Source organism: Ambystoma mexicanum, chromosome 1q (genome assembly GCF_040938575.1).
Source record: "Ambystoma mexicanum isolate Mex_15411 chromosome 1q, UKY_AmexF1_1, whole genome shotgun sequence".
NCBI classification, from domain to species: Eukaryota; Metazoa; Chordata; class Amphibia; order Caudata; family Ambystomatidae; genus Ambystoma; species Ambystoma mexicanum.
In genome coordinates, this window is record NC_090922.1 from 210304510 (window position 1) to 210318350 (window position 13841).

General features: G+C 43.6%; 1 protein-coding gene and 1 long non-coding RNA gene across 3 annotated transcripts in view; one reads left to right on the forward strand and one right to left on the reverse strand.

Annotated features, from left to right (window-relative positions):
• PRKCG (protein kinase C gamma) overlaps window positions 1-13841 on the forward strand; it is a 1699783-nt gene that overhangs the window by 1617550 nt on the left and 68392 nt on the right. The gene's annotated exons all lie outside the window — the stretch shown is intronic.
• The window catches only part of LOC138526651 (uncharacterized), a 112621-nt gene that overhangs the window by 51038 nt on the left and 47742 nt on the right, over window positions 1-13841 (reverse strand). The window contains exon 4 of one of the 2 annotated variants that reach the window (XR_011283688.1): window positions 12727-13310. The exons of the other annotated variant lie outside the window; for it this stretch is intronic. This is a non-coding gene — a long non-coding RNA (uncharacterized lncRNA). Of the gene's footprint in view, window positions 1-12726; window positions 13311-13841 lie in introns of those variants that run through there. 2 annotated transcript variants of the gene reach the window in all.

The window sequence follows — 13841 nt, forward strand, 5'->3', positions numbered from 1 at the left end:
AAGCACCTGAGGCCTGTCCGGTGGCAAGCGAATTCCAGTCCAAACCTTTGACCAGATATTGACGGCCCATTCCAAACCCATATTTGTGAGTATTTAGCATAGAACTGTCCATAGCCATCTCTTAGTTTTAAGTAATCCTATCCAACCCATTCCAACATATCCACAACTGCATTGTAGAATCTCTTTTGTCCATCCTGAATCCTTCTCTGATCTATATAATTCTGTGATAATTGTAGTGATAATCATCTTTGCGCTAAATATATTTGCTGAAGAAAGTCAAGTGTCTTGCTGGGCAAAAGTCAGAGCGGAAGGCGCCCTGTTCTGGTGGTTGTCCCGTTGGGTATCTTGCATCTTCATAGCCTCTTAGTGTAAGCCAATCCTTGTTTGTAATTCAAAAGCGCATCTTTCATTTTGAAATCTTGACTCTTTTGAGAAAAATCGACCTTTACTAAAACCTCTGTAACTTCTGAACCGTACATGCTAGGAACAAAATTTAAATGTCACTCCTTATAGTTTTTATGTAATCGCATTTCTCGCGCGCTGAAAAGTTTGCCACGATTCTGCATTTGGCTCAATTTCATTCCATATTGTCAGGATTAGTCAGGCGAGTACAAAGGCAGCGAATATGGCAAGGGAAATGTGCACTAAATTACACAGTGAAAGGCTTCGAATTAAACTACGTGCACACAGGAACAACGACTCATGTATGCTAGAACCCAGGAGTGCAAATAGAGTGTGACAACAAAACCAATATATGAAAAGGGATGTGGGGTAAGCACCTGACCGCGAGGAAAGTCGGCAAGCGCCTTACCCCCAATTGCTGTTACAGGTACTGACAGCGCTAAACCCACATGGAGGGCAAGCAATGACAGGATCTGTGAACTAACAATCTTGATGGTATTAAATAAGGGAACTAAAGAACAGTACTCACGAGGATGAGATAAACCTCTTGAATGTCAGCTAGCCCACGAATCCTGTTGATGAAACTGGGACCCAGAAAGGCTAGAACAGCAATGGGAGGAAAACTAAATACCTAAGTTGGAATAGTGATTACAAATTAGTGAGGCAAACATAAGCATTCACACAGGAGCTAGCTACAACCGCACACCACACCTAATAATCAAATGGGAAATAAATGCAGAAGTGCAATGGAAAACATGGAATGGATCCCAATAGAAAGTAAGGATCAGGAGCAGGGAAAAAACGAAATAACCAATGCAAACTTCTCCCTACCCCTCCAAGGAAAAGACAGGAAGCTAATCTAAGAGGAAGGCTAAGGCATACGGGTTTACAGCAGCAAAGGACAGAGTCAAAGAAATATAGAACACAGACAAACTGGGCTGCATCTAAAAGGGGAAAGCACTGAGAAATGCTGCCTGCAAACAAAGGAAGACAAAAAGGGAATCAAGGGAGCAGAAATCAATTAGCGCATGAATCCGAGATTCAGGGCGGAGGAACAAGAAAACAGGAACTAGGAACTAGGTACAAAGGCAAGGAACAAGGAACAAGGGACTAGTCACAACAGGAACACTGCAAACGATGACCAGCACTGGACTGAAGTAAGACTGAGGCTTTTAAAGCTGCTTAACGAGCATACGCCTCAGGTGTGCTGATTGCTGCACCTGCAGCCACAGCTGTTGCCTATCCTCCACTCAACCTTGTCCTGCAAGGGTGGAGGTGGAGCAGTGGGCCAGGCATTCTGGGAAGCATAGTCATTTGGTTAAAGAAGCATGCTTGCTGCCAAAAACCTGGAATGGATCCGGAAGGGAAGTAGCTTGGAAAATAGGGATTTAGCGCTCCCAATTCATCACAGCACCGTAGCATAAGGTTCGGAGGAAAGGTCCAGTAGGGAATATACCCCAAATCATGCCCCCAAGTGGTGGGAACGGGAGCGAAGGGAGCGACTCGTGACAGTATACCCCCTCCTACGGCCGTCTTCGGGTGCCCGCCACCCGCACGAGACATCTTCTTTCCATGATGGGAGTGCTTTTTCTTTGGAGGTGGCACTGATGGAAATGGTGGCCTGTGGGCAAAGGCAGATGGACTTCCATGATAGGAGTGCTTTGTCTTTGGAGGTGGTACTGATGGAAACGGTGGCTTCTGGTGAGGAAGAGACTCATGGTTCGAAGAAAGGCATGAAGGACTTGCAGGACCTGAAGCAGAGTTGGAAGGTCCAGGAAGCTCAGTACCTGGGAGTGGACCCTTATAAGTCTTTGAGGAGGGAGGCAGGCTGGTGCAACATGCCTTAGACAATGGTAGAAGCCCTGTTAGCCTTTCTGCCGAGAGTGGACATGCGGGAGGTGAGGAAATTGCTGGCTCCAGGAAAGGTTTATGTTCAGCCATTCGAGAAGGTGGCGGCTGAGGTAGAGGTTCAGATTTTCTTCTGTCATTCATCTGGGAAAAGGCTTGTGGTTGAAAGTGACTAAGGTTTGACTGCACATGTTCTACGCCTTGGAGACCTGAAAGTCCAATGGGTTGTACAAGGCTGGTACTCCTGGTGACAGTCGTGTAGCCACTTTGTTGCACGTGGGATACAAGAGCAGAGACGTTTGGCATACTGATAGGAGTGATAGACGCAGTACTTGGTATTTCAGGCACACTCGCAGAAGGAGCAATAACAGACACATTTTGAACTGCAGCAGTCATTCCCTTCCTTTGGCTACTAGCACCCAACTGGTGCTTCTTGGCGGAATTCTGTTGCACAAGTCCTGTAGGTAATACGCCGGTCTGCACCACCCCCTGTGCAGACCCAGGTGAGTGGTTCTGACTCATCACTTGGTCCAGCTTGATGACTCTGAAGCGGGAGCTGGCAAAAGTCTCAAACTCTGATGCTGCATTTTTAGGAGGCTCTGATGCTAAAGTGAAGCAGTTGGGAGAATCGTCTTGTGGAAAAGGCAGGCATTCTGGTGCTCCTCCTGAAGCAAAAGAAAGGCAGGCTAGACGTTCATCGACAGTAAATGGTTGGGATTCAGGAGGAATCGCTGGAGCAGAAGAAAATACAGCAGGATCTGATGGTGTAGACAGGTATACCTCTGATATTGGCAGCGAGGCTAAGCAGGATACAGGCGTCTCATGAACTGAAGGCAAATACTCAGTATACTCCGGGACTGAAGACATGCACTTATGATGGACTACCGGAGGCTCTATAGCTGAAGGATGATCTGCAGGATGAGTCACTGTAGCTGAAGACAGGCAGGCCAGAGGAAACCTTGAGGCTGAAGGCATGCAAGCTGGAGCAATCTCGGTTGCTGGATACAAACATGTCCAGGTCTTTGGGACTGGCTCTTGAATAAATGGCAGACATGGCAGTGGTTCATTGGGTGAAGACACGTGTGCCAAAGATGACTGCAGGGCTGTGGGTTGGATCATAGAAGAGTCAATGGTTGTAGGAGGACAGACAGAAGTCTCAGAAGTTGACAGACACATTGGTGGCTCAGGAATGGAGGGCACCTTTAGGGCAGTAGACTCCTTGGCACCAGTAACCAAAGACTGAGCTGTACCCTTGCAGTCCTTTTCTTTAGTGGGTGACACAGAGTCTTTTTCTTTGTAGAAGTCAAAATCAACCAGTGGAATTACCATAGTAAAGTCTCTGTTAATCAGGATTTCGTCAATTGTCCATTCCTCTGTCTTAGCTTCTGAAAGAGGCAGATTTACAATCAACAGTTCAGGAATCGCCTGCCGGTCTTTTGGTTCTGTATGCTGTGGAATGAGACCATCAGAAGATGAAATCTGTACTGTTTCTGACTGTTCGTATTGATCAGAATTGGCAGAAGGAAGAGTGAACCCAGAGGTAACATCGTTTTCCACATCAGCTTTAACATCTACTTCAGTCTCAGCAGCTGTATCAAGAGCAGGGCCTAAGCCTACTCTAGTGACTGAATCTGTGTATGCCACCATTGTGGATTGTGTTTGGAAATCAGAAGCTTGTATGTGTGCTAGCTCAGAATTATGACAAACTGCTACACAGGAAATTTTAGGTAAAGGAGTGGCTTGTAAATCTTCAGCTAACTGCAATCCCTGACAAACAGCAGAACAATTGTTAGAAACTGTGCCCAGATTAAGCGCTGTGCTAGACGAAAGACCTTCACTCCCAATAGATCTAACATATTGACAAATATCATAGTTTACCAAAGTCTCTGCACTCAGGGGCTGAACAGTGTTCACTTCCTCAACATCAACAGATAAAGTCTGAGGTGTATTCAGTAAAGAGTGCAAGTTCTTATTCTCCTCTTGTAAAGAAATGAATTCTTGTCTTAACTCCTCAAGCTTAGCTCTTAGCATGCCCTGCATTAACTGTACATCACTATCAGTAGGCACAGGGGGAGGCATAGTGGCATCAGGGCTGGATCCTGCACTAGCAATGTGGATGTGCACCGATTGTGCATTGTCCTCTACTGCTTTCAGGTTCTGAGATTTATACTTTCTCTTACTAACTTGGTCTGTGTTTCCCTTAAGCAAACTATTGACATTAGACCTCTTGGCATTAGGGACTACAGTATGTACTTGTGCAAAGGAGTATGCTTTAGACTGAGGGTAGAAAACAGAAGTTATGCAGGGAACCCCTCCATTCTTTATGTTTGTACCATGAAACTGTTCTATCTGAGGTGAAGCACAACTGGAATCATGGGGTTCAACAACAGAGGTACTCTTGTATACTAAGTCTAACAGTGTGTTGTTTTCTGCGGCTAAGGCTTGCGCTGACATAGAATCTGGATCAAAACAAAAGATAGAACTAGGATCAGGCAATGTAGGATGTGCCATCCTATGAGAAAAATACTTTGCACGTAAATGCCCATTCGTGACAAGGAGTTCATTTAAGTCAGGACTAGTGATTTGATTGTCACAGGTAAATGTAGGGGAAGCTTTCTGTACAAACTTGTTAGAGGCCTTGCTGCCTTTCTTTCTTAAACTTGCCATATTCAATGGGAATTTTGGGCTGGTCATTCTGTCAGGATTAGTCAGGCGAGTACAAAGGCAGCGAATATGGCAAGGGAAATGTGCACTAAATTACACAGTGAAAGGCTTCGAATTAAACTACGTGCACACAGGAACAACGACTCATGTATGCTAGAACCCAGGAGTGCAAATAGAGTGTGACAACAAAACCAATATATGAAAAGGGATGTGGGGTAAGCACCTGACCGCGAGGAAAGTCGGCAAGCGCCTTACCCCCAATTGCTGTTACAGGTACTGACAGCGCTAAACCCACATGGAGGGCAAGCAATGACAGGATCTGTGAACTAACACTCTTGATGGTATTAAATAAGGGAACTAAAGAACAGTACTCACGAGGACGAGATAAACCTCTTGAATGTCAGCTAGCCCACGAATCCTGTTGATGAAACTGGGACCCAGAAAGGCTAGAACAGCAATGGGAGGAAAACTAAATACCTAAGTTGGAATAGTGATTACAAATTAGTGAGGCAAACATAAACATTCACACAGGAGCTAGCTACAACCGCACACCACACCTAATAATCAAATGGGAAATAAATGCAGAAGTGCAATGGAAAACATGGAATGGATCCCAATAGAAAGTAAGGATCAGGAGCAGGGAAAAAACGAAATAACCAATGCAAACTTCTCCCTACCCCTCCAAGGAAAAGACAGGAAGCTAATCTAAGAGGAAGGCTAAGGCATACGGGTTTACAGCAGCAAAGGACAGAGTCAAAGAAATATAGAACACAGACAAACTGGGCTGCATCTAAAAGGGGAAAGCACTGAGAAATGCTGCCTGCAAACAAAGGAAGACAAAAAGGGAATCAAGGGAGCAGAAATCAATTAGCGCATGAATCCGAGATTCAGGGCGGAGGAACAAGAAAACAGGAACTAGGAACTAGGTACAAAGGCAAGGAACAAGGAACAAGGGACTAGTCACAACAGGAACACTGCAAACGATGACCAGCGCTGGACTGAAGTAAGACTGAGGCTTTTAAAGCTGCTTAACGAGCACACGCCTCAGGTGTGCTGATTGCTGCACCTGCAGCCACAGCTGTTGCCTATCCTCCACCCAACCTTGTCCTGCAAGGGTGGAGGTGGAGCAGTGGGCCAGGCATTCTGGGAAGCATAGTCATTTGGTTAAAGAAGCATGCTGGCTGCCAAAAACCTGGAATGGATCCGGAAGGGAAGTAGCTTGGAAAATAGGGATTTAGCGCTCCCAATTCATCACAGCACCGTAGCATAAGGTTCGGAGGAAAGGTCCAGTAGGGAATATACCCCAAATCATGCCCCCAAGTGGTGGGAACGGGAGCAAAGGGAGCGACTCGTGACACATATAAAATTGCTATTTCTTGCATTCAACCTCTGAATTCAGTTTTCTATCTGCCAGTCATTCAAACAGCATTGCTAGTGTCTACCTGAACCTATCCAAACTGACTCCCACTAGTTCTTAACCCCATTTAGCTAATGAAAATCAATTTTTAGCATTTTTCCCATTAATTTCAAAGCACATTCAAAAGTTTTTGACCTGTGTAAAATCATTCCTGTTCTCTAAGCTTGCTGGGGGAATCGGGATTGAACGGCATTGTTGATTGTATATTCCTGAAACCTGTGTGTCCTCATTCCATCTCTTCATACTGAATATTAGGGGGGATTGAGTAATAACAAGGGGGAAAGTGTGATTACATTGTCTTTGATTGAATTCATATCAAGTTTCATTTCTGTGCAGCATCAATTTCATATCATTGCATTTCATTGAACCCACACAAAGTTTTATTCTCTGCTACATTATTCTTCTCACCCATACTCCTATTGATTACAGAGATTGTTGATTGTCGTGATATCACCCATTGCTAATCGGTGTATAAATATTAATAAGTGTGATATCTAGATATTGTTCATATTCATAAAAGTGTGATATGTATATTGTTTAATTCATCAAATAAATCTTTTATCTTTGCAAAACAAACCTACTTCTTGGTTCAGTGAGACTAGGGGGATTCAAAGAGAGGGGCGTTATATAAGGTTAGATCATCCAGAAATAAAATAAATTTTGACATAAAAATATATAAATAAGGGTTTCAGCTGGGCCTCACACACTAGGCAGTGACTTAGGTGGAGTGCTGGATTGAAATCACTTACTCTAGTAACTAATAAAAAACACGTCAGGTGCAAATGTGCATAGTCCCCGGACCTATGGAGACTCAACACAATTTTTGTTCAAACACACTCCCAACGGACAAACGTCCCTTTACGATTTTCGTACATTTAAATTCAGAGAAGATATATTTGACCTAGTACAAAGCTCAGTCATATATTTTCAGAAACTAATTTCAATACTGAAGTGGCTTACATGAAATCAATCTACATTTTTATTTTCTGAGTGTTGTCTCTTCCAGTTCCTTGGTGTTAAAGTAAAATTACAAAAAACTTTTGATAATGCAAAACTTTACAAATCCAAAGGAAAGTATACATCACTTCTCCTCTATGTAGACCATTTTAATTTACAAACAGTCAACTCAAATTCAATTAACACAATTGCCGACATGTTTCGGATATACAATATCCATGCTCAGGGCTTTGAGTTGTCTTTTGCCACATAAATATATACATTGAAATGTTCATCTGTGTACTTAAAGTGGATAACAAATCAGAGTGTTACTACCTTGTGATTTGAACTTGTAATCATCATTATTATGGTGTGTACTCCAACTTTCACCATGAAGTATAAGCAACACTAACCTCAAATGGTATTAGGTACCCTTGAAATGAATTCAACCTATGAGACAAAATATATTCGAATTTTGCTAGGTACATGCCCATAGGGACAAGAGTTCACAACCTAACGTTATGTGTATTGAAATCAGATGGTAGGCATTTATACAACACTCACCCAGCAATGGCTGATTAAACACCCACTGGCAAGTTCTTTGCATTCAAGGCTTACTCTATGGGATCTTCTGCCCCTCTGTAACAAATTGGAGATGGATGGTGCCCTATTAAAAGCCAGAATACATTCAAGATTGTTACGTGTATAGAAGCACACATTCAATTTGAGTGGCCATGTGCTTGCTGCTATCTGCTAAAAGCAGTTGCACTCTGACTTGTTGGCGGCCGTATCCGCATAATGCATTTAAGTCCATTACGTGTCTAAAGCCAGGTGTTTCATTCAAATGGCCTTGTGCTTACGGCTACCTTGCTGAAAGCAGATAAATACAGCCTCAATGGAGGCCATAGAAATCTCTGGATACCATGTAGAGGCACTTACTTTGTGTTAAAATGCACAGGACGTGAGGCAGCCGACCGGGTAACCGGTCTGGTGCCTCACCCCCGCATATATACTTGTTGTGGCCATGGCAAGCCCGCCACATGTGCACTGCATGCAGGACAAGGGTGGCGGCCATCTTGCTGTGGGATTCTTAGCTCTAGATGGGACACAATTTCGATATTGTGAATGTGGAGTAACATTTCTGATCAGTGTTCAAAACCAACATGCGGCTTTATAAGCAAAAGGCATTTCAACCTTAATATAAAGTAATCTAGGAGAATTGTCCCAGCTTCATAGAATACTAATACTGGGTCTACGTGATACAATTTCAGACTCTGCATTCATTTTGACATGGAGAAGACCTGTCCAGGTTGGCATGCCTCCTTAATATTTCTTGCATGAAGTTGGTCTAATGAACAGATATCCTCTGTAGCTATACAGAATTATCAGCCTCTGCAAAATCTCTCCATAGTTAATGTAAAAGGCGCCTACTCTGCGCCGGATCGATCCACACCCTCAAGTGCTAGCTTACATCTGTCAGTTCATTTTGCAGTGTATACTGCTACTCCACCACCCTCCCCAGTGATGAGTGCCCCACTCTTCTCAGGCATCAAGCCTGTGTACACTCTTGCAAAAGCATAACCTAGTTTAAACAAAACACATTAGATCCCATTCCCTGTTCATCCCCCGCAGAGTTAGAGAATCCAGTATGTCTATCCATGCATTCTCTCTTTGAATCAACTTCTTATGCAAATCACCACCCCTGTTTCCCACTGACACCTGTTCTAGTATCGCACATTTCAGTTGTGCTATATTGTGTCTTGCTTCTACGAAGTGTATGGCTACTGGCGATTTCTATCTAACTTTTGAATTGTGTATTGTCATCCCCACATAGTAAAGGCCACAAGGGCATTTTAGGGCGTACATAACATTCTTTGAGTCACATGTACATGAGTGTCGTAGCACTATCGCTTTCCCAGAATGTGGGTGGGTAATTCTGTTGCCTCTAATGATATTGCTACAATGTTGGCAATTATGGTTGTATCATAACCACGGATACTGCTCCTCCAAGCCATTACAGAAGGGAAAAGACCATATGTAAATCAAGCATATTCCATCCCAAAAGGGGAAGCCCAACTCTGAACTGCTAGGCCACAATCCTTCTGCATGAGGCCACAAGCATCCCCAGACATGTTTCAGCCTTGTTGAGCATCATCAGTGAGGAATAGCTTGGGCCTCTATGTCCAGCAGGCTCGGGGCCCACGTCAGGGCATACCCGTCTCACTCGGGGTGATCAAAGCAAAACCAAAAGGTAATGGCTGGAAGACTTTGAATAAGTCATAACCAAGGGCACAGCTGCAGGCAACCCTCCAGACCATTGTTGTACACCCTGTCCTGCCATTAGAGAAGGGGAAAGACCATATGCAAATCAGGCTTGGTCCCACCCCAAAACGGGCAGTTCAGCCCAAACTACTATGTCACATTCCTTCTGCACGAGACCACAAGTACCCCCTAACATGTATGCGGCACTGTTGGACATCATCAATGAGCAGTGCTCAGATCTCTAGGCCCAGCAAGTTCGGGACCTAAGTCTGGGCATACCCGTCTCACTCGGGGCGACTGAAGCAAAACCAAGGCACCTTCAGACCAGAAGGATACAAAATGTGTATAATAACTGGGTTAAAATGCATCACTTTGCCACTAATAATGTGCAATGTCAAACTATGTACAGTGCCTTGAAGATGGGGGTTACCTGGAAATTCGGGTGATCATTAAATAAAGCTAGAGGAACGACTGCATCACTTATTACTAATCATATAGGTGCTGCAGAATGGCAACTAATTCTAGAGAAGTATGCTACACTAGCATGTAAAAGCTCAGAAAGATTGACTACAGAATACTATGATCTTGATATAGGTACAGATAGCTTTGAGGAAACCATATTAAACCTAAAGTCATTGCATGCACCGGGCTGGATGGGCTGGCCAACATTACACTAAAGGAAAATACAGACTTGTGGGTGCCCTTACTCATGCAGCTTTACTCATCAGTTATCACCACAAACACTATGCCGGGATCTTGTAACAAAGCCATCCTAGTACCGGTCTTCAAGCAAGGGTCCCGCCTCGATCCTAACATTTAAAGGCTATTGTCCCTTCTTGACATACCTGGGAAAATATTAGCTTCTTTTATACTGGGAATGCCGAAGCAATAGGTCCTAGAACAAAATATACTAAGCGATTACCAGACTGGCTTTAGAACAGGTTTGGGCACAGCTCACAACATACTCACTCTCAACATGTTGCTGAAGGAGGCTAGGGTTTAGAATAGTCCTCTGCTTCACATAATGTGTGTCGACTTTGCGGCTGCGCTTGATGCTGTGAATCACATAAAGTTATGGTCTAAAATGTGTAAGATGTCCATTCCAGAGGGTCTTGTAATGATGATTGCTCATATACACACTGATACAAGCATACAGGTATGGTTGAAAGGCATGGGAGTGGCCACTGAGGAATTAGCGACCTAAAAGGGACTGCAGGGATGTGTACTTTCTCCCATGCTAGTCAACCTCTATATAGCTGACAAGCCCTTAGAGCTGGGGGAGCTACAAAATGAGCTCCCTTAGTTGGGTGATAGGGACGTATTATGGATGGTATACGCGGATGATGTCATCATATTCGACCGGGCCTACGTGGGGATTAAGCGCAGTGTATTGAGGCTGTGTGTGTATGCGAAACCACATTTGCACAATGGTTGTTACCTGCTAATAAAAAAACAAATGCATGTGTGTGGGTGCTAGTAAGTGTTCCCTGAAAACAATGAACACTCCTCCTGGATCCATAAACCAAGTACATTGTTAAACTTACCTGGGGCAAGTAATCTCGGTTAGGAAAGGTTTTGAAGACCTGATAGATACCAAAGTTAGGAAAGCCCACACACTGATGCTGGCGTTAAAGAAGTTTGCCCGCAAAACTGCAGGTTTTAGCCTCAAAGGAATAATACTGGCCTATAAGCAGAGCTTTACATCTACTAATGTATGGTCTGGAAGCCACCATGGGGATACACGAGACCAGGCTTCGTAGACTTGAGGGCACATTATGAAGGAGAGTTATGGGTGTGTCACAGGGCATCTTGCTAGAGGCCTTAGGGCTTGAGCTGGGGTTAACTTCACTGCATAGAAGTGTGTTTATAAATAGGGGGCTAATAAACATTAAGGACATGATGATCCCTACTTGCCCTTTATTAGCATTACTGGGGAAAGTATACCAGCGTGAAGACTGGTTGTGCCATCCCAGATAGCTAATGTGGCCTATGTTCAGGTAATAGAATGGGTCTCTGAATAGGACAGAGGTTTTTCAATATTAAAAAAGAAATTTGTGTCGAAAGCTAAAGAATATGATTGAACCTTTCCCCACTCTCACAAAGCCAAATTTGATAGTTACATTACATTTTCTAGGCTGGGACAAAGGTATTTAAATACTCAGAAGTATTTGATGCAGTTCCCATCACCACAACTTCATAGACATTTCCTCTTGTTAAGAATGAATAATCTCCTTTCCCTTGCCGTCTGGAGGGCATGGTATGGTCTGGTGGCAGTTGAGGAAAGATATTGCAGACTGTGTAAAATCTGGAAGGAGTTAGAGAGCAACCATCATGTCCTAACTTCTTGCAGTGCACTTAAGGAGTGGTATGAGGTAGCTTTGGGGAAATGCGTGTATAATGCAGAATCCATTTGATCGATGGCCTTGTGGTCATGGTGCCTGGGGGGCACCAGCACTTTGCTAACAGTGGCTATTATCAATCTGTGCTTCAGGATTGAGGAGAAATTGTGCTGTATTGGCATTCCTACTAGCATTGACAAAGACACCGTGAATAGGCGCGGGCACTGCCAGATAGAGTTAGCTAGTGCTGGAGGAATGTTACACAACAGACCTTGCGCATTGTCCTTAAGAGGGAAACACATTGAGAGCTGTAATGTCCACTCAGTTGAAGTTTCCTCACTTCATCCACAACGACTGTATCACAACATGGGTACATAGCTTTTCTAGTTGAGAAATAGTTACGCTAGACTAGAATTGAGATCAGACTTTGCGCACTTGTACCCCACACTGGTACTTACTACTGATTGCATTATTCATACTTTGTTGATGATTGTGAATGCTGCACCCTGCACTTTAGTTTTTGCACTATGCACTTTACGCTTTGTATTTTGCGCAATGTTGAATGTTGTATGCTATATTGTTTTCCTATGTGTATGTAGATCAAGAGTGAAATGTGGTATTTTAAAAAAATGAAATGTTATAAATGGCCATAAGTGGCAGATTTTATCATTGTAATACTTTGAAATGCGCACGCAGGGTAATGTGAACATGTGGAAACATGAAAAGCAATAGGATTGGTGCATCATAGGGCCTAACGTGTGGGGTGTTGGGGTTAATAATAATGAATACTCATCAAATTACAAAATCACATTATTAACTTCCAATCGACAATGACGAGAGCGAGAATGATGTATTTTGCTTTAATGTATTGTGTTTAAATGCATTGCGCGAAAAGTTTATTTAAAATGCGTCACACTAAATACTATTAAGTAAAATACAAAAGTTGATGGCTGGTAGGTTTTGAAGAAATCATCTCTTTTGTTCTGCATAAGTCCCCCAAAGTGCGACGGGAATGCCCAGATGTGGGTCCAGAGCTTTCTGGGCCTAGTGATCTAAGCTACTCCTCACTGATGATGCCGAAGCATGTCTGGAGATGCTTGGGGTCTCGTTCAGAATTATCTGACCTAACATTTTGATCAGAAGGGCCCCTTTTGGGGTGGGACCAAGCCTTATTTGCATATGGTCTTTCCTCTTCTTTTATGTCTTGGCAGGCTGAAGAACGATGGTCTGAAGGGTTGCCTCGAGTAATGGCAGATGTTAGGATTCATTTAAAACCTTCCAGCCTTCACCTCTTTTGTTTTGAAGAAGGATTCATCAGATACCATTTCACCTCTGGGTCTTCTCAATGCCGCCTGAATAATAAACCCTTTTAGGTGGCGGGTGGCGGGTGGCGGGTGGCGGGTGGCGACTGCAGGTCAAAACCATAAACCTTCCTGTCATACCTAGAGCACAAAAACATCAACAAGAATTAACAAGTGTCTTAGTGGCTCATGCAGGGATGCAGAAAAGATTGTAGAATTGCTGTATCAATCTCAAGGGAAACCCTGATGCTGGAGTCCCATCTACCCCACTTCAGAAAAATGACAGCAAGCTCCTAGACACATGAAGAATGAAATTTGGTAGAAGTATGAGGGAAGAATGTTGGGACCCATTTTAGAGCTACAGTCATCTGTGGCTAGTGAGATATGGTGATGAACAGCGCTACAAAGTACTCCTCAACCATATGAAAAGCAATGGAATACTCGAACACTCCTAAGTCAGCTTCAGACCCATTAGAGGAACCAAATCAGCACTTCTCTCGATATGGAACAATGTAAAAATAAATGCAGACAACAGCACCCAATCGGCCCTCATAACACAAGACATATCAGTCGCATTCGACACAATCAGACACACAACACTGATACAGAGACTGGAGAATTGTGGCATAAATACCTCTGCACTACAATGGCTGAAATCCTCCCTCACAGACT